We start from the raw sequence: 20000 nt of genomic DNA, 5'->3' as shown, positions 1-20000 counted from the left end.
CATTCCTTCAGTTTCCTTCTTTAGCTCTCCCCTCTGTAGCCATTGCCAATTGTCATCGCTGGCTAGTTCTTTAGTCTGTCTCATGTATTGTCCGTGCATTGGTTTGTTGTGCCAGTCCTCTGTTCTGTCTGTCTTTCTCCTGTCTCTGTATATTTCTGGGTCTTCGTCTACTTTTATTAGTCCTTCTTCCCATGCACTCTTGAGCCACTCGTCTTCACTGGTTTTCAGATATTGCCCCAGTGCTCTGTTCTCAATGTTGACGCAGTCCTCTATACTTAGTTAGTCCTTCTCCCTCCTTCCTTTCGTGTTATGTATAGTCCCTGTCCGTATTTGCTGCTTATTGGGTTTAGTGCTTTGTGTATTGTCATATGTTTCCTGGTTTTCTGATCTATGCTGCGGAGTTCTGCCTTCGTCCATTCCACTATTCCTGCGCTGTATCTGATTACTGGCACGGCCCATGTGTTTATGGCTTTTATCATATTTCCTCCATTGAGTTTTGACTTGAGTATCGCCTTGAGTCTCTGCATATATTCTTTCCTGAATAGGTTGTCCTTCATCTCTTGGCGGGTTTTATATCCCCTCCTTCCATTATTCCCAGGTATTTGGTAATCCTGTCTCATCTATGTGTTTGATGTTGCTCCCATCTGGTAGCTTTATCCCTTCAGTTCTCGTTACTTTGCCTTTTTGTATGTTGACTAAGGCACATTTTTCTATTCCAAACTCCATCCTGATGTCCCCAGATACAATCCTTACAGTCTGGATTAGGGTATCTATTTCCTTGATTGCTCTTACCATACAGCTTGATGTCGTCCATGAACATCAGATGGTTGATTCTGTTGCCTCTTTTCTTGAGTTGGTACCCGGCATCCATCTTCTGTACGTACTTTTGTCATGGGAATCATGGCTATACGAAGAGTAGTGGGGACAGTGAGTCGCCCTGGAAGATCCCTCTCCTGATATTAACCTCTGCTAGTCTTATTCCAGAGCTTGTAAGTATTGTATTCCAGTTGCGCATTGTATTTTTGAGGAAGCTGATGGTGTTTTCGTCTGCCCCATATATTTTCAGGCATTCTATTAGCCATGTGTGTGGTATCATGTCGAAGGCTTTCTTATAGTCTATCCATGCCATGCTTAGGTTGGTTTTCCCTTCTCTTACTGTTCTTCATTACCATTTTGTCTATCAGGAGCTGGTCTTTTGTGCCCCTACACTTCCTTCTGCAGCCTTTCTGTTGGTGGGGGATGGTGTTTGTCTCCTCTAGGTAGTTATATAGCCTTTCACTGATGATACCTGTTAGTAACTTCCACATTATTGGTAGCAGGTGATAGGCCTGTAGTTACTGGTTATATTTCCCTTACTCTTGTCTTTTTTGTACTAAGGATGTTCTTCCTGTGGTCATCCATTTGGGTGCTTGATGATTTGAGATACAATGCTGGAGTTGTTCTGCTATTCGTGGGTGTAGGGCCTTGAGTTTTTGAGCCAGTATCCATGGACTTCATCGGGACCTGGGGCTTTCCAGTTTGGCATTTTCTTTAGTTTGGTGTCTGACTGTGCTGTCGTGATCTCTGTGAATCTTTGTTTTATTCTCCCTGTTTCTTCTTCCTTGACTTCCTGGAGCCATGTTGCATGTTTGTTGTGTGATACCGGATTGCTCCATATGTTTTCCCAGAGTCTCTTACTTGGTTCGGCTTCAGGAATTTCTGGGTGGTTGTCTTCCCCTCTTAGTTGGCTGTACAGTCTTTTCTGGTTGGTTCCGAATAGTTTGTTCTGTTGGTATCCCTTATTCCTGTTCGTGTACCGTTGGATCTTATGTGCTTTGGCCTTAAGCCTCTGTTTTACGTCTTCTATTGTGTTGTTTAGTCCCCTCTCTTGTACTTTGTATTTCTCGTTGAGTTCCTCCCTTGTTTTCTTGCTTCTTAGCCTTTTTTTCTGCCATCTCTTTCAGTTTACTCAAGTCAGATCTCATCACCATGATTTGCTTTTCCAGGCGCCTTTTTCCAAGGAGGTTGCTGTTTTGGAGGTTTCTGTTGGGGGGTTGGTTTGTGCTGGTGGTGTTTGGTGTTCGAATCCCCATCAGTTCTGCTACTAATCTTGCTCCTGCATATGTCAAGTTATTTGTTTCTGTGATACTGGTGGTGTGTATTATGCCCATTATTTCATTGACCTCACTTGTTTTCTCCCTTAATTTCTTGGTGTTGTAGCTTTCATGGAGGGGATCTTTGTTCTCTTTGTATCTGGCTCCATCCATTGTCTAATCTTTTCTACCCATTCCGTCCTCTCTGTTACTTCGTCGGTGTTTCTTCGTGTGTCGTTGTTTGATACCTCATCATCCCTGTCGTCTTCTGGTTGGCAATCGTCTCTCAGTTCGTCTTCGTGTAATTCGTTGTCGTGTGACATTTCCCTTTCCAGTTCATCTCTTTCTGTTGGGGAGAGCCAGTTCTTTTTCTTTATGTTCATTACTTGGTCTGCCAGCCTCTGCTCTGTTTGGGGGGTGTTATTCCTCTCATTCCAGATGTTGACCAATCTTCTTCTATATCCTCTCACCGTCGGGTTGCTTCTGATGTAGCATCTCCATATTTCCTTATTTTCTTCTTTTGTCCATTTCTTCCTTTTTGCCTCTGTAGCTCCAATCTCAGGCTGTTGATTACTCTCGATGTGGTGATCAGTTGCTGGATGACGACCTCCAAGTACCTGACCGTCTTCCCCTTCAATTGGGTTGAATACCTGGTTGCCGGACGAAGCTCCTCTGTTGCCAGAGGTTCCATTTACGTCGTTGTCGTTTATTCCTTCATTTCTTTCCATCATTGCTGAGTTTTGCTATTTAACCCATAGCTGGACCCTACCCCCATCAGGGATAGGTACTCATTTACAGCTGAGTAGACTGAGGAAATTATGGTAAAGATCCTTTCCCAAGGAATCAACGCCGAGGAGAGCGGTCACCCATCCAACGACTGACCAGCCCCAATGTTGCTTAACTTCACTTAAGTCTATTGACGACCTAACCCTAACCTATTTGTGTATTTTATACTGCAATATTATTATTATTATTATTATTATCATTATTATCATTATTATTATTATTATTATTATTATTATTATTATTATTATTATTATATTACATGCATAATTTATACTTCATACTACAATAATCTTCTTATTATTATTATTATTATTATTATTATTATTATTATATTATTATTATTATTATCATTATTATTATCATTATCCTTTTTTGTCCCCTTCATTCTTTGCATATTTTAAATTCACATTATTATTATTATCATTATTATCACAAAACAAAAATAATATATTGAACTTTAAACTGTAAAAATAAAAACTTCGGAGAAAAATATCATTTTGAAAAAAGGGAAAATATTCTATAACATCGGAGTTTTGGTAGACAGGAATCGCTCAGCTGGAAGGCTAAAAAAAAAAAAAAGAGATCTTTTGAGACGGTACTGCTCTCTGACCTTTTCAAGATCTTTGTGTATTATATTATATATATATATATATATATATATATATAATATATATATAATATATATATATATACACAGACATATATATGTGTGTGTTTGTGTAATTATATATATATATATATATATAGTATATATATATATATATATATATATATATATATATATATATATATATATATATATATGTTCGACTGTAACCTCACCCACTGAAAAATAGATAAACGAAACCACGCATGCGCCAACTCGGAAACGTTCCAAAACGAAAACCTGACAGAAAAATCGCTCTCTCTCTCTCTCTCTCTCTCTATCTTCCTCTCTCCTCTCTCTACTCCTCTCTCTACTCTCTCTCCTCTCTATCACTCTCTCTTCCTATTACTATTCTCTCTCTCTCTTCTCTCTCTCTGTGTGTCTTCTGAATACTGCAGCGGAAACGTTTTAACGCGTATTCTCTGAGAGAACGTTTACGGAGGCGTAAAAACAGAGGGGTTGCCTAATGCCTCAATTATCGTTCACTTCTCTCTTATGAAATTTAGATCGACGTTGCTTTTCCGGGGATGTTTGTTGTGACCACTCTATGCAGTCTGTTTGTTTGTGCCGCGTCCACCTTGGTTTAGACTGTTTGTGCTATATCTGTCTTGTTTGAGATCGTCTGTTTATGCTATATCTATCTTGGTTTAGATTGTTTGTGCTGTATCTATCTTGGTTTAGATCGTTTGATTGTGCTGTATCTGTCTTTATGTTTAAGCTGCATCAATTTTGTTTTAGATTGTTTGTTTGTGCTGTATCTACCTTATTTTAGATTGTTTGTTTGTGCTGTTTCTATCTTGGTTTAGATTGCTTGTTTATACTCTGTCTGTCTTGGTTTAGATTGTGTGTTTGTGTTGGATCTATCTTGGTTTAGATTGTGTGTTGTTTATGTTGTATCTATCTTGGTTTAGACTGTTTGTCTGTTTTTTGTGGTGAATCTACTGTCTTGGTTTAGAGGAAAGGTATTTATCTCTTTAATAGGATGGGAATTTCCCTAAGATTTCACGTTTATAAATATTTATGGTTTTATTGATGGAAGTAACTGATGCGTTAAAAGAATTTAGCATTAACTTTAAGTTTAGGGATAAAACTGATCTCTTTCTTCTAAGAGAAATACTTGTAAATTGGAGCCAGTAATACGAATACTAACTACGATTCAGGCAGATAAGACCTAATTTGCAAATGAGTACAACTTTAATTCAGTGACTGCTAATATTCCGTTTCCCTTTTATGAGGAACTGGATTTATTTTGAATCAACTTTATTTATGTTCCTCTTTTTAATTAGTGGTGTTTTCTTTCTTTATATCACATTACCTCCTGTTACTTCTTTCTAATGAATACCATAATATCCTCTGGAGGCTTTAATTTTAAGTCAGTGGCCCCTGTGGTGAGTCTGTTCCACATGAATAGAGATCATCTTCTAAATAATAATAATAATAATAATAATAATAACTAATCTGAGAGACGAGAGAGAGAGAGAGAGAGAGAGAGAGAGAGAGAGAGTCCTATGCCCATAAGTAAAGCTGCAAAAAGAGAGACGGAGAGAGAGAGTAACTCCACGCCAAATAAGTAAAGCTACAAAGAGACAGAGACACACAGAGAGAGAGAGAGAGAGACAGACGAGAGAGAGAGAGAGAGAGAGAGAGAGAGAAACCCCACACGCCCATAAGCAAAGCTACAAAGTTAGCGAGTGGGCGAACGCGAATGAATTAGTCATTTCAATGGTGAGTTTCTGGCCTTCAAGTCCATTACCTACCCAAAAAGCCTAAATCTCTCTCTCTCTCTCTCTCTCTCTCTCTCTCTCTCTCTCTCCTTAAAGAGATCTATTCCCCTGAAAATCGCCGGTAATTCGCATGAATTATTCACACATCCGCAGCCGCTCAAACTTGCAGTTATTAATATGCATTAGCCGTCAAGTCATTTCCTCAGCGACTTACCAGGGTCTCCGGAAACGATTTGAATACCGAGTTGTAAAGATTCGGCTCCGATGGGACGCCCCCTGGGTGGGTGGGGTAGGGGGGGTGGGGTAGGGGGGTTGGGGGGTTGGGGGGAGAGGAGGAGGAGGAACGTCCAAGGTTCTTGATGGGAAAGATGGGGAAGGTGGGGGAGACTTGATTTCAATTTGCGGGGTATGGTTGGTATCTAGAAGAGGGGGCAGGGGTTGGAGGGCGGGGGTGGGAGAGAGGGGGTGGGGGTTTCGGCTGTCCACGGTAGAGAGAGAGAGAGAGAGAGAGAGACGCGCAGTATTTTTAGATGTTTTAGGTAGTTCGTACTACTGTGTGACTGAGGTTCTCATTAAGGATGTATTAAGAATAGTCTGGATATGTTTTTCCATTTTATTAAGTTTGCGAATGTTGTTATATTATTATATATATATATATATATATATATATATATATATATATATATATATATATATATATACAAACACACACACACACAACGCCCACCACTAACTGACAGACGACGAAACAAAAGCCACACGTGGAACCAGTCCAGGCTTTTAGACCAGGTGACTTTCATCTACTGTATTTCCGAATGGCGTAATCATTGTTGTCGCATTATCCCAGCCTTCCACCGCGAATAATTGGATCACTCTTTAGCTATAACATAATTTCAAACCAATAACTGGACCAATAACTGCTGGAGTGTATTTTCATCCGCGGAGATGATAATAATAATGATTGTGGTGGTAGAAATGTTGGAACGTATTTCCAAAAACGACGACTGTGTCCATTTGAGTGTTCCTAATTAGTTGCAGACTTGTCGATGACAACGGACTCGAATGCATTATTATCATTATAATTATTATATGGTGGAAGATGACCTTCACTGATAGAAGTTTTTTTTTTAAATAATGGCTATTTCAGCCGCGTTTATTCTGTTTAGACTTTTCTCTCTTCTTATTACTGACTTTTCTTCTGTACTCAAGTTGACTATTAAAACGCCAAATGGTGAATTCATGTCAAAAACGAGGTTTTCAATAAAACCTGTATTATTATTATTTTTTTTTTTTTTTTTGCTCTATCACAGTCCTCCAATTCGACTGGGTGGTATTTATAGTGTGGGGTTCCGGGTTGCATCCTACCTCCTTAGGAGTCCATCACTTTTCTTACTATGTGTGCCGTTTCTAGGATCACACTCTTCTGCATATGTCCTGGAGCTACTTCAGCCTCTAGTTTTTCTAGATTCCTTTTCAGGGATCTTGGGATCGTGCCTAGTGCTCCTATGATTATGGGTACGATTTCCACTGGCATATCCCATATCCTTCTTATTTCTATTTTCAGATCTTGATACTTATCCATTTTTTCCCTCTCTTTCTCTTCAACTCTGGTGTCCCATGGTATTGCGACATCAATGAGTGATACTTTCTTCTTGACTTTGTCAATCAACGTCACGTCTGGTCTGTTTGCACGTATTCACCCTATCCGTCCTGATACCATAGTCCCAGAGGATCTTTGCCTGATCGTTTTCTGTCACTCCCTCAGGTTGGTGCTCGTACCACTTATTACTGCAAGGTAGCTGATGTTTCTTGCACAGGCTCCAGTGGAGGGCTTTTGCAGCTGAATCATGCCTCTTTTTGCACTGGTTCTGTGCAAGTGCCGGGCATTCGCTTGCTATGTGGTTTATGGTTTCATTTTTTGTATTGCACTTTCTACATATGGGAGAGATGTTATTTCCGTCTATCGTTCTTTGAACATATCTGGTTCTTAGGGCCTGATCTTGTGCCGCTGTTATCATTCCTTCAGTTTCCTTCTTTAGCTCTCCCCTCTGTAGCCATTGCCATGTGTCATCGCTGGCTAGTTCTTTAGTCTGTCTCATGTATTGTCCGTGCATTGGTTTGTTGTGCCAGTCCTCTGTTCTGTCTGTCATTCTCCTGTCTCTGTATATTTCTGGGCCTTCGTCTACTTTTATTAGTCCTTCTTCCCATGCACTCTTGAGCCACTCGTCTTCACTGGTTTTCAGATATTGCCCCAGTGCTCTGTTCTCGATGTTGACGCAGTCCTCTATACTTAGTAGTCATCTCCCTCCTTCCTTTCGTGTTATGTATAGTCTGTCCGTATTTGCTCTTGGGTGTAGTGCTTTGTGTATTGTCATATGTTTCCTGGTTTTCTGGTCTATGCTGCGAAGTTCTGCCTTCGTCCATTCCTGCGCTGTATCTGATTACTGGCACTGCCCATGTGTTTATGGCTTTTATCATATTTCCGGCGTTGAGTTTTGACTTGAGTATCGCCTTGAGTCTCTGCATATATTCTTTCCTGATGGTGTCCTTCATCTCTTGGTGTTTTATATCCCCTCCTTCCATTATTCCCAGGTATTTGTATCCTGTCTCATCTATGTGTTTGATGTTGCTCCCATCTGGTAGCTTTATCCCTTCAGTTCTCGTTACTTTGCCTTTTTGTATGTTGACTAAGGCACATTTTTCTATTCCAAACTCCATCCTGATGTCCCCAGATACAATCCTTACAGTCTGGATTAGGGTATCTATTTCCTTGATGCTCTTACCATACAGCTTGATGCCGTCCATGAATATCAGATGGTTGATTCTGTTGCCTCTTTTCTTGAGTTGGTACCCGGCATCCATCTTCTGTAGTACTTTTGTCATGGGAATCATGGCTACTACGAAGAGTAGTGGGGACAGTGAGTCGCCCTGGAGATCCCTCTCTCCTGATATTAACCTCTGCTAGTCTTATTCCAGAGCTTGTAAGTATTGTATTCCAGTTGCGCATTGTATTTTTGAGGAAGCTGATGGTGTTTTCCTCTGCCCCATATATTTTCAGGCATTCTATTAGCCATGTGTGTGGTATCATGTCGTAGGCTTTTTTATAGTCTATCCATGCCATGCTTAGGTTGGTTTTCCTTCTCCTACTGTTCTTCATTACCATTTTGTCTATCAGGAGCTGGTCTTTTGTGCCCCTACACTTCCTTCTGCAGCCTTTCTGTTGGTGGGGGATGGATGGTGTCTCTCTATAGGTAGTTGTATAGCCTTTCACTGATGATACCTGTTAGTAACTTCCACCATTATTTGGTAGGCAGGTGATAGGCCTGTAGTTACTGGTTATATTTCCCTTACTCTTGTCTTTTTGTACTAAGGATGTTCTTCCTGTGGTCATCCATTTGGGTGCATGGTGATTTGAGATATAATGCTGGAGTTGTTCTGCTATTCGTGGGTGTAGGGCCTTGAAGTTTTTGAGCCAGTATCCGTGGACTTCATCGTGGGACCTGGGCTTTCCAGTTGGCATTTTCTTTAGTTGGTGTCTGACTGTGTCTGTCGTGATCTCTGTGAATCTTGTTTTATTCTCCCTGGTTCTTCTTCCTTGACTTCCTGGAGCCATGTTGCATGTTTGTTGTGTGATACCGGATTGCTCCATATGTTTTCCCAGAGTCTCTTACTTGGTTCGGCTTCAAGAATTTCTGGGTGGTTGCCTTCCCCTCTTAGTTGGCTGTATAGTCTTTTCTGGTTGGTTCCGAATAGTTTGTTCTGTTGGTATCCCTTATTCCTGTTCATGTACCGTTGGATCTTATGTGCTTTGGCCTTAAGCCTCTGTTTTACATCTTCTATTGTGTTGTTTAGTCCCCTCTCTTGTACTTTGTATTTCTCATTGAGTTCCTCCCTGGTTTTCTTGCTTCTTAGCCTTTTTTTGCTGCCATCTCTTTCAGTTTACTCAAGTCAGATCTCATCACCATGATTTGCTTTTCCAGGCGCCTTTTCCAAGGAGGTTGCTGTTTTGGTTTCTGTTATTATTATTATTATTATTATTATTATTATTATTATTATTATTATTATTATTATTACTGGTTAAAAATCTCACACTGATTTAAGTGGAAAAATATATTTAAAAATATATACGAAAGGTATTATTATTATTATTATTATTATTATTATTATTATTATTATTATTATTATTATTATTATTATTATTATTCATTATTATTATTATTATTATATTATTATTATTCGATATCTGCCTCTGACAATGATATCAGGCGTGTATGCTTGACACTGCGGATTAAATAGACAATTTCACTATAGTGTTTTGTTAAATGTACATATATATATATATATATATATATATATATATATATATAGATAATATTATATATATATATATATACATATTATATATGTATGTATGTGCTATATGTATATGTATATATATATATATATATATATATATATATATATATATATATATATGATATGATATATATATTTATATATTCATTTAATGTTAACATAAGACCATACGCAGAAACGTGCATAAAAACCCAATAAATATGGATGAAATAAAAACTCTCCCATCTGATATCACTTCCAGATTTCTATTTACGAACTTTAGCGAAAAAAAACTGAAGGATTCTGTTTCACACAGAAATGTCGACTTAGGACCGTAGCAGCTTCCACTAAAACAGCACAAAATCTTTATTTCCCGCCACAAATTATGCAAAATTTGACTATGACCTTATTGCCGGGTTACTGACGGCAGAATGTACATTTTTTTTTTTAATAAATTCCTGAATATTGAGTGGCTGCTTCATATTTTGTTTTAAGATATTTACGGTTTACTTTCCCGACTTGCTGGAATATTTATATCGTTTTCAATTTATATGGCTTTACAAATTAAGGGTTATAGGTAACTATGTATATATATATATATTTTTTTTAATATATATATATATATATTATATATATTATATTATATATAGATATATATATAGTATATTTATATACTAATATATATATTATATATTATATATATTTATATATTATATATAGATATAATAATCTATAGATATATATAAGATTTATAGAATATACATTATATATATTATAATTATATATATATACATATTATATATGGCATAGAGATATATATATGTATATATACTATATAACATATATATATATAGATATATATATATATATATACATATATATATAAATATTTATATATATATATATATATATATATATATATATATATATTTATACATGCATGTATATGTATGTATATGTATATATGTATATGTATATATGAAACCATTCAGCGCTGAAACGGAAATTGAAAGGCATGAAAGCGTAACAGTAAAAGAGAGCCTTTGCAGTTGAAACACTGCAAAACAATCGCCAGATGAGGGTTCAGGAAAGTGAGATGGAAGAAGAGAGAGAAATATGAATGGCGGAGAAACAGTCAAAGGAACGGAAGAGGTTGCAGCAGCAGCATTAGTTGCAGCAGCAGTTTTGCAGCAGCAGCAGCAGTTGCAGCAGCAGTTGCAGCAGCAGCAGTTGCAGCAGCAGTTGCAGCAGCAGCAGCAGTTGCAGCAGCAGCAGCAGCTGCAGCAGCAGTTGCAGCAGCAGCAGCAGTTGCAGCAGCAGCAGTTGCAGCAGCAGCAGCAGTTGCAGCAGTAAGCAGCAGTGTCAGCAGCAGTTGCAGCAGCTGCAGCAGCAGTTTTGCAGCAGCAGTTTGCAGCAAGCTGCAGCAGCTGCAGCAGCAGTTGCAGCAGCTGCAGCAGCAGTTTTTGCAGCAGCTGCAGCAGCAGTTGCAGCAGCAGTTGCAGCAGCAGTTGCAGCATCAGCAGTTGTAGCAGCAGCAGTTGCAGCAGCAGCAGCAGTTGCAGCAGCATTTGCAGCAAAGCAGTTGCAGTAGCAGTTGCAGCAGCGAGCAGCAGCAGCAGTTGCAGCAGCAGCAGTTGTAGCAGTAGCAGCAGCAGCAGTTGCAGCAGCAGTTGCAGCAGCAGCAGCAGTTGCAGCAGCAGTGTAGCAGTGCAACAGCAGCAGCAGTTGCAGCAGTAGCAGCAGTTTGCAGCAGCAGTTACAGCAGCAGCAGCTGCAGCAGCAGCTGCAGCAGCAGTTGCAGCAGCAGCAGCAGTTGCAGCAGCAGCAGCTGCAGCAGCAGTTGCAGCAGCAGCAGCAGCAGTTGCAGCAGTAGCATCAGCAGCAGCAGCAGCATCAGCAGCAGCAGTTGAGCAGCAGCAGCAGCAGTTGCAGCAGCAGTTGCAGCTGCAGTTGCAGCAGCAGCAGCAGTTACAGTAGCAGCAGCAGTTGCAGCAGCAGCAGCAGCAGCAGTTGCAGCAGCAGCAGCAGTTGCAGCAGCAGCAGCAGCAGCAGTTGCAGCAGCAGCAGCAGTTGCAGCAGTAGCAGCAGTTGCAGCAGCAGCAGCAGTTGCAGCAGCAGCAGTAGCAGTTGCAGCAGCAGCAGTAGCAGCAGTTGCAGCAGCAGCAGCTAGGGGCCCCCAACAAGGAAAGGACTCTGCAAAGGATCTTCAAGTAATGCCGACGGGTGTTCCTTCACTCGAACTCGCTAAGCCCAGACTTAAATGTTTTGCCTTTCGTTGCAGATCAACTTTCGATCTTCCAAACGAAGACGAAATGAATTATGAGAGCGATTCAGCTTCGGAGATTCAGTTCGTACTGATAATCACATGTCTGAGGAGATGTGACCATGAATAATTCAGCCTCATTATAAGTGATTTTCGTCTGGACAATTACCCTTAATGAGGTAGTTATTGGAGGGAGAGCAACTCTCGTAGAGAATGGTAGAATGGTAGATGAGTAGATGAGAGACGGAGAAAGGTACAGTTACTTTTCCTGTCATTTGTTCTGCGTTTAGTCAAAGGGTTTTTTTATTACATATCAATGGCTGATTTTGTACGTCAATGTTCGTTTCTTTGTTAAGTAACAAAGACTAGTTTTTCATTGTTTTATCATTTCTAACATATCGTAGACCTTTTTCTAACTAATGGGATCCTACCTTTATTTTTCATCAGTGTTATTTTATAGTTGTCTCATATATATTTTAGATAATTCTAAACCACAGAAACTTACCAAGTTGAGGTGCCCTAAGAATGACTGTGAGTACAAATGAATAAATCCTGATAGTGAATATCAGTGAGAATAGTCGTGTCAACTCTTGGTCTAGATCAGGGGAGGCCAACCTATGGCGCATGCGCCAACAGTGGCGCATTGCACGATTACAAGTGGCACACTATACCCCAGAGATAATAAAATAAAAAACATGCCTGCTCATAAAAAAGACAAAATAATAATACTAATAATAATACTGATTTCTAGAAAACAAAATACAAAATAGAATTCAAGTAACTTATAGCTAGAAGTGAGTTTTACTGAGATTTGTTCTAATCTGAAACATAGAAATAATTTTTATTTGATTTTATTGTTCCGTGTGCATCTATTAGTCATCTTCTTTAAACAATAATGCGTCGGCATTATATACCTGTATATATTATATATATATATTATAATATATATATAGATATATATATATATATTATATATATAGATATATATATATATATATACAGGTATATAATAGATGCACACGGAACAATAAAATCAAATAAAAATCATTTCTATGTTTCAGATTAGAACAAATCTCAGTAAAAACTCACTTCTAGCTATAAGTTACTTGAAATTCTATATATATATATATATATATATATAATATATATATATATACCTAATGATTGTATGTATAATTGCCAAATATGTCCAAATTACCATAATTGAAGAATTGAAAGGGAGTTAAAGTTTGTGTGGCGCATCTGAATTAGATGTGAAGAAAATTGGTGCAAGGAAAACAAAAGGTTGGCCATCCCTGGACTCTAGATAGTACTTAAAAGTCAAATTGGTGAAAATAATCTGTATCTTGTAAAAAAAATCAAGGGAACATTTGAAAAATTCTAGATTATGGTTCCAGACTTACAGTCACTGACACTTGCAAGACTGCAAATTTATAAGTGGCTACATCAGGCACATTTAAAGCCAAGGTCAGTTGCCGACTAATAAGGTCATTTGATGAAATGATACCTCGGTGCACCTCCCGCTGTGCACTGTAGACATTACTTAAGATTCTTCGCAGCGTCCCTCGGCCCCAAGCTGCAAACCCCTTTCATTCCTTTGACTGTGCCTCTGTTCATATTCTCTCTCTCTCCTCCATCTTGCTATCCACCCTCTCCTAACGGTTGGTTCATAGTGCAACTGCTTTGACGTTTTCCTCCAGTTACCCCTTTCAAGCCTTTTTACTCTCGGTTTCCCTTTCAGCGCTGAATGACCTCATAGGTCCCAGTGCTTGGCCTTGGACAGAATTCTATATTCTATTCTATTTATTCTATTCTATTCTATTCTATTCAAGAAGCTTCCAAAGCTTTGGCCTAAATTATGTATTCAGTTCCATTCTTACTGTATCGAACTATTTTTGGACGTGTCCACCAAAACCATATATGAAAGCAAAGCAGAATTATTATTATTATTATTATTATTATTATTATTATTATTATTATTATTATTATTATTCGGAAAATTCATATGGAGCAATCCAACCACAGGGACCATTGATCATCAGGAAGAATTATCAGAGTGTAACGTGAGTTGGGAAATCGGTATTTCTATGCCCGACTAAGTTGTGGAAACTACGTCCATAGCCGACAGCAGCTAATTGACATGGCTGGTTGCTCAAGTTCGCCTGATACCTCGTCAGTTCCCTAACGAGCGGATTATCTTCGACAGAGGGTGATTAGAGCAGTTTTTCTCAACCTTTTTATTACCACGCCCCCCTCCCCCACCTGCAAGAGTTGGCCCTTCCCTCCACGCCCCCCATGTATCTTTGAGTAAAATTCCATCCTAGATTTAGAGGGAAATAAAAAGAGAGAGAGAGAGAGTGAGAGAGAAGGTGTTTGGAGGGAGAGGGAGAGAGAAGTAATTAATTACAAAACATGGTATGCCCAACGAGTCTAACCAGAGTACTGTAGTAGACTATAGGGAACTAACGTTATAGTACGATACTTTTGCATTATTTTATAAACTTCTGAATATGAGTTCCTCGATCTTGTGAAGAGAATGACGAAATATAATTAGAAGAATTTTTTTCATTTTTTTCATGGAAATTGCTAAATCCATTCCACCCCACCACAAACCCGCCCCCCCCACCACCCCGACCCACTCCCAATATTGACAACCACTGGATTAGAGCGTTCCAATATTTCGCAAACGATTTGGCTGACTTCATAAAGATGCGTAGCTCACTACCCTAATACAATTATCTTTTTGTTTTAATTCAGTCATTAGGTACTGTCTAATGAGCAAGGATTTTATTTTTCAAATCTAAAATGACCGCATAAAATTATGAGTAATATTTAATGTTAAAACTATAACCAAAATTATGCTAAAATTAACGATAATTTATATTTATATTTGCTCTCCTTCCCTGAAAATACGTAATTCAAAAAGCAGATATTCTGGCAGAGTCGAACAGAAATCATCATTACTTCTGTTTTGAAATCTAAAATTACTACATAAAATGATAATTTATATCTATGTTTTCAGTTCCTTACCTGAAAGCACATATGTGATTTGAGATAAGAGGCGAACGAAAATAATAATTACATCTATTTTCAAATCTAAAATGACCGCATAAAATCATGAGTGATATTATTACTTATATTCATATCTCATATTTATATTTTCAGTCCTTTCCTGAAAATAAATACACCCTTTGAGATAAGATTCAGAATTCCTGGCAAAAGTCAAACAATAATAATTGTTTTTGTTTTAAAATCTAAAACGACCACATAAAATCATGATTGATATTATTACCTATGTAAGCTAACGAAAACATAAATTATATCTATATCTTATATTCACGCTTACAGTACTTTCCTGGAAGCAAGCACATCATTAGAGATAAGAAACAAAATCCTCTCTCGAAACTACCATCGAAGAGGCAGAATTCCTGACAAGAGTCGAACAATAATAATGATGACTTGAGCCAGTCTCATCCACTATCATCACCATCATCATCATCATCAGCGATCTCCCAATTATGCCTAACCTCGCAGGTAAGATAACTTGGTGCAAATCACTCCTTAACAAGCGTCGACCAATTATCACGGTCGGTTGCGTGAATTCCTCGGAAGGGCCTTTCTGTCATGCCTTAACAAAGGGGGGATTATCTTCGACACAGAGAGAGAGAGAGAGAGAGAGAGAGAGAGAGAGAGAGAGAATTCCACTTGCGTCGTCTAAATTTAGGTTTGGTTTCAAGTGATAGAGCAGAGCGTGAGATTGCTTGACGGGGCAACTTAATCATTTGCGTGCGAGAATACCATTTTCTTTTCACTTTTATCTTCGTTTTTTCCTGCTTACTATTGTAACTAATGTAAATATGACTCTTGTAACTGCATTCAAATGATTTACGTACATGAGTTCAAAGCCACAATAATGTAGTATGTGGTAGTGTATTGTTCCAAAATACAAAAAGGTTAGAAACAGGACCGTTGGGCAAATGGTCGAAAGTTCCCTTTTTTCAACCTTTTCATATTTTGGAAAAAATACAGTGTCACCTACATTATTGTGGCTTTTAACTCATTATTTCCGGTCACGGCATAGTGATGCACCATAGATAGTTATTTGCATTTTTATCTGTTCATTGATTTAGATTTTTTTTATTGATTACATCCTCTTCTTTCTGTATTTCCTTTTGCCTTAATATTCTTTGGGTTCTTGAATTTCAGGTCAGTAGCCCCTATGGCGGGTTTGTTCCATATGAATACGGTTCATTTTCAGAATAATAATAATAATAATAATAATAATAATAATAATAATAATAATAATAATAATAATAATAATAATAATAATAATAATAATAATAATGAGATCTGACTTGAGTAAACTGAAAGAGATGGCGGAAAAAAGGCTAAGAAGCAAGAAAATAAGGGAGGAACTCAACGAGAAATACAAAGTACAAGAGAGGGGACTAAACAACACAATAGAAGATGTAAAACAGAGGCTTAAGGCCAAAGCACATAAGATCCAACGGTACATGAACAGGAATAAAGGATACCAACAGAACAAACTATTCGGAACCAACCAGAAAAGACTATACAGCCAACTAAGAGGGGAAGACAACCACCCAGAAATTCCTGATGCCGAACCAAGTAAGAGACTCTGGGAAAACATATGGAGTAATCCGGTATCACACAACAAACATGCAACATGGCTCCAGGAAGTCAAGGAAGAAGAAACAGGGAGAAATAAAACAAAGATTCACAGAGATCACGACAGACACAGTCAGAACCACTAAAGAAAATACCAAACTGGAAAGCCCCAGGTCCCGATGAAGTCCATGGATACTGGCTCAAAAACTTCAAGGCCCTACACCCACGAATAGCAGAACAACTCCAGCATTGTATCTCAAATCACCATGCACCCAAATGGATGACCACAGGAAGAACATCCTTAGTACAAAAAGACAAGAGTAAGGGAAATATAGCCAGTAACTACAGGCCTATCACCTGCCTACCAATAATGTGGAAGTTACTAACAGGTATCATCAGTGAAAGGCTATACAATTACCTAGAGGAGACAAACACCATCCCCCACCAACAGAAAGGCTGCAGAAGGAAGTGTAGGGGCACAAAAGACAAGCTCCTGATAGACAAAATGGTAATGAAGAACAGTAGGAGAAGGAAACCAACCTAAGCATGGCATGGATAGACTATAAGAAAGCCTTCGACATGATACCACACACATGGCTAATAGAATGCCTGAAAATATATGGGGCAGACGAAAACACCATCAGCTTCCTCAAAAATACAATGCGCAACTGGAATACAATACTTACAAGCTCTGGAATAAGACTAGCAGAGGTTAATATCAGGAGAGGGATCTTCCAGGGCGACTCACTGTCCCCACTACTCTTCGTAGTAGCCATGATTCCCATGACAAAAGTACTACAGAAGATGGATGCCGGGTACCAACTCAAGAAAAGAGGCAACAGAATCAACCATCTGATATTCATGGACGACATCAAGCTGTATGGTAAGAGCATCAAGGAAATAGATACCCTAATCCAGACTGTAAGGATTGTATCTGGGGACATCAGGATGGAGTTTGGAATAGAAAAATGCGCCTTAGTCAACATACAAAAGGCAAAGTAACGAGAACTGAAGGGATAAAGCTACCAGATGGGAGCAACATCAAACACATAGATGAGACAGGATACAAATACCTGGGAATAATGGAAGGAGGGGATATAAAACACCAAGAGATGAAGGACACGATCAGGAAAGAATATATGCAGAGACTCAAGGCGATACTCAAGTCAAAACTCAATGCCGGAAATATGATAAAAGCCATAAACACATGGGCAGTGCCAGTAATCAGATACAGCGCAGGAATAGTCGAATGGACGAAGGCAGAACTTCGCAGCATAGATCAGAAAACAAGAAACATATGACAATACACAAAGCACTACACCCAAGAGCAAATACGGACAGACTATACATAACACGAAAGGAAGGAGGGAGAGGACTACTAAGTATAGAGGGACTGCGTCAACACCGAGAACAGAGCACTGGGCAATATCTGAAAACCAGTGAAGACGAGTGGCTAAAGAGTGCATGGGAAGAAGGACTAATAAAAGTAGACGAAGACCCAGACATATACAGAGACAGGAGAATGACAGACAGAAACAGAAGGACTGGCACAACAAACCAATGCACGGACAATACATGAGACAGACTAAAGAACTAGCCAGCGATGACACATGGCAATGGCTACTGAGGGGAGAGCTAAAGAAGGAAACTGAAGGAATGATAACAGCGGCACAAGATCAGGCCCTAAGAACCAGATATGTTCAAAGAACGATTGATAGAAATAACATCTCTCCCATATGTAGGAAGTGCAATACGAAAAATGAAACCATAAACCACATAGCAAGCGAATGCCCGGCACTTGCACAGAACCAGTACAAAAAGAGGCATGATTCAGTGGCAAAAGCCCTCCACTGGAGCCTGTGCAAGAAACATCAGCTACCTTGCAGTAATAAGTGGTACGAGCACCAACCTGAGGGAGTGATAGAAAACGATCAGGCAAAGATCCTCTGGGACTATGGTATCAGGACGGATAGGGTGATACGTGCAAACAGACCAGACGTGACGTTGATTGACAAAGTCAAGAAGAAAGTATCACTCATTGATGTCGCAATACCATGGGACACCAGAGTTGAAGAGAAAGAGAGGGAAAAAATGGATAAGTATCAAGATCTGAAAATAGAAATAAGAAGGATATGGGATATGCCAGTGGAAATCGTACCCATAATCATAGGAGCACTAGACACGATCCCAAGATCCCTGAAAAGGAATCTAGAAAAACTAGAGGCTGAAGTAGCTCCAGGACTCATGCAGAAGAGTGTGATCCTAGAAACGGCACACATAGTAAGAAAAGTGATGGACTCCTAAGGAAGGCAGGATTGCAACCCGGAACCCCACACTATAAATACCACCCAGTCGAATTGGAGGACTGTGATAGAGCAAAAAAAAAATAATAATAATAATAATGGAATAATAATAATAATAATAATAATGAAACCATAAACCACATAGCAAGCGAATGTCCGGCACTTGCACAGAACCAGTACAAAAAGAGGCATGATTCAGTGGCAAAAGCCCTCCACTGGAGCCTGTGCAAGAAATAAGTGGTACGAGCACCAACCTGAGGGAGTGATAGAAAACGATCAGGCAAAGCTCCAGTAGGGTGATAAGTGCCAATAGACCAGACGTGACGTTGATTGACAAAATCAAGAAGAAAGTATCATTCACTGATGTCGCAATACCATTGGACACCGGAGTAGATGAGAAAGAAAGAGAAAAAATTTATAAGTATCAAAACCTAAAACTATAAATAAGAAGGATATAGCATATGCCAGTGGAAATTGTATCCATAATCATAGGAACACTAGGCACTATCCCAAGATCCCTGAAAAGGAATCTGGAAAAACTAGAGGCTGAAGTAGCTCCAGGACTCATGCAGAAGAGTGTGCTCCTAGAAACAGCTCACATAATGAGAAAAGTGATGGAATCCTAAGGAGGCAGAATGCAACCCGGAACCAGACTTATAAAAACCACCCAGTTGAAAAGGATGATTGTAATAGACCACCCTCCGCCGCCCCTCCCCCCCTCCATAAATGATAATAATAATAATTAGAAGAAGCAGTATTCTTTCTAATCAACCCCATATTCTTTGGAAGTTTGAATTTCGAGCCAATGGCCCCTATGGTGAACTTGTTTATTACGAATGGGGTTCATCTTCAGATTTTTAAACTTCTTTTAGATTTATTCGTAGATATTCTATTTTGCAGCACTGCCACGCCACGCATGCGCGCGAGCAAAGCATAATCGCGTTAGAAACTGTAAAACTTGATATGTGAAAATCCCAGGATATTAACGCCATTTGCGAGATACGGCTCCAGAAAGTACTAACTGGATTTTGCTCTCAAAGTTCCCTCAACTCTACGGTAACCGTCCGCCCGATTTCACTCGGGCCAGAAACGGGATAATGGAGCAGAACTCGACGCTCTGGCTCTATTATCTCATTTCTCTGTTCGTCCTTTATCTATATTTTCTCACTTTCTCCTTCTGCTCTATACTATTCTTCGTCTCGCCCGTTCATGTTTTCTGCTAAACTGCAGAGCAAGACGTTT

The 20000-nt window shown here is 39.1% G+C and overlaps 1 pseudogene; it reads left to right on the top strand.

Moving 5' to 3' along the window:
• LOC135214211 (uncharacterized) overlaps positions 1 to 20000 on the top strand; it is a 34782-nt pseudogene that overhangs the window by 4839 nt on the left and 9943 nt on the right.

The sequence above is a fragment of the Macrobrachium nipponense genome, chromosome 45 (genome assembly GCF_015104395.2).
Source record: "Macrobrachium nipponense isolate FS-2020 chromosome 45, ASM1510439v2, whole genome shotgun sequence".
NCBI lineage: Eukaryota > Metazoa > Arthropoda > Malacostraca > Decapoda > Palaemonidae > Macrobrachium > Macrobrachium nipponense.
Note: the sequence above shows the minus strand (reverse complement) of the source record. Positions and strands in the feature narration are given on the sequence as shown.